A 2,030-nucleotide genomic window follows, 5' to 3' on the forward strand; every position below is an offset into this window, starting at 1 on the left:
AATAGGGGAGAGAGAGCTGTATTGTAAAAGCAGCAACCATGCAAGGACTCTACTTTCTGACTATTTATCCTGAGGAGAGAACAGAAAGAGCCACTACCAGAAGGGAAAAGGGAATGTGACTCCATCCTGACTGATGTGGCCCTAGATTAAGGAAGTCGGCTATTCTTAAACTGAGAGGGACTTTCATTCTCCCACTGGTTCATTTAATAGGGTCGGGGTCTTTCAAAGCTGAAACTGACCGTTGTGAAACACAGATGCTCTGAAGTTTGCCCTATCATACAGACTGCAACATGGCCTACCAGTGGTGGAGGGAGCCCCTGGGGGTGGGAAGGGATACCTCAGGGATAGCAATAAACTCTCTCTGTCAATACTGCATTGCTTGTGGGGAAGCACTGCATTCCATGCAGACATGCGACTGCCAGGCCAGGTGTGCATATTAAAACCAGGACTAAGCCAGCCTCTAATGGCAGAATTTGCTTTCACTCCATGCCTTTCACTGCACCCCATCAGTTAACTGGTACACAGTGGATTCAAACCTATGGTGCCTTAATCAGGTGCTCACATAGGAACTTTTGCCTTCCAGTAGCATATTTTTTGGCAAGAAATAACCCATTTAAATAACACACTCACATACGTATGCACACATGTCCACACATGCATGAGCCTGCACATATACACACGTGCATGGAAACATGTGTCCACACCTGCCCACACATGCAATATTACCTGTTCCAGGCACTAAACAAAGGGAATTTCCAAGCCTCCCTAAATGCTAGGACCGTTCCTAAACATCATGAAATACCAAAACCAAACAACCAAGCAAAGGTTAGGCTCTTTATCTTGGCTTTAGGAGTTTGTTTGATCTCCAAGGCACACACAGGCCTCTGACATTTCCCTTTCCAGCTGCACAGGTCAGGATCTCTGTCATGGTGTGGGAGAGAGGAAGGCTCATGGACTTGCAGCCTTCCTGGGGGGCTTGTAAGAAAAGAGTCTCTGGAGCTGGCAGCAGTGCCTGGAACGTCCTCCCCAGGCACTGATGCCTTTTCTGGCAGCTACACAAGTCCCTCTGAGGTTGGCACACGGGTGTAGGATGACCCAATGGCCTGCACATCCCTGGACAGCAATAACCACAACCCCCCTGGTTGCCCCCAGCTGGGGGCTGTGCTCTCCCTGACCCGCAGGGCCTGGAGGCAGCAGAACAAAGGCTCTTGTCTTCTGTCCCCTGGCCCCAAAGCCACATCGAAGCAGGGGAAAGAAGTGCTGCGGTGGGGATGCCTCCAAAAAAGAAAACTAACCCCAAGGGGGAGCACCTCCAAGCATGCCCTTCCCCCCACAACCCAGATGCTGCTGTTGCTGCTTTGCACCCTCTCCCTCCTGCCCCCCAGCAGCCCAGTGTGGATAGGGGGGATGCTGCGGGATCTCTGGAGGCCCCTTCCAACCCAGCTGGATCTATAGGGATCTGCTTGTTTTGTCTGCATCCACTGGTAGAGCATCAATATTGAAGTCCCGTCCCCCCGCCCCCAGTCTCACCATCAATTTGGGCATGCTTTTGTGTTAGCAGATCCCCCTCCCCTTCCCCTCTCCTCTCCTCCTCCTCTTCCCCTTCCCGTCCCCACCGCGTCCTGCTGCATTTGTTTCCCCGCCGCCCGGCTGTAACACGAGCTTGTGTTTCCTGGTGCCGGGGCTCCTTTAAGAGGCAGAGCTAGGTGCTGGGAATTCACGTCAGTTTCAGCCCTGAAACTCTCCAGATCAATGAGCAAAGAGCTTTCTCACTTCTGCCTTTCAGTTTCTCTCTTCCAGGAAGGAAAACATTCAGAGGGAGAGAGAGGGAGCGAGGGCAGCAGCAGCAGCCGCCTCACCCTCCCGGGCTGGAAGCAGACCCCCCTGGCAGCCCCTTCCTCCCCAGCCAGCAGCCCCCCCCCCCAAACTATGCGGGCTGCCACTCCTAGGGGCAGATCTGCCGGCACCTTGAGCTCTTTGGGGAAGATGGTCGGAGTAACTTCTCCTTGAATGATTGCGTCTGGCTCTGA

At 53.3% G+C, this 2,030-nt stretch overlaps 1 protein-coding gene across 2 annotated transcripts in view; it reads left to right on the forward strand.

Moving 5' to 3' along the window:
* The first annotated feature begins 1,650 nt into the window (after positions 1 to 1,650).
* ETV6 (ETS variant 6) overlaps positions 1,651 to 2,030 on the forward strand; it is a 199,593-nt gene continuing 199,213 nt past the window's right edge. The window contains exon 1 of one of the 2 annotated variants that reach the window (XM_019515951.1): positions 1,651 to 2,030. This exon is cut by the window's right edge and continues 157 nt beyond it. The gene's annotated coding sequence lies outside the window, so the exon portion shown is untranslated. The other variant, XM_019515950.1, reaches the window with a different exon arrangement.

Source organism: Gavialis gangeticus, unplaced genomic scaffold (genome assembly GCF_001723915.1).
Source record: "Gavialis gangeticus isolate Ggan-Ray unplaced genomic scaffold, GavGan_comp1, whole genome shotgun sequence".
NCBI classification, from domain to species: Eukaryota; Metazoa; Chordata; order Crocodylia; family Gavialidae; genus Gavialis; species Gavialis gangeticus.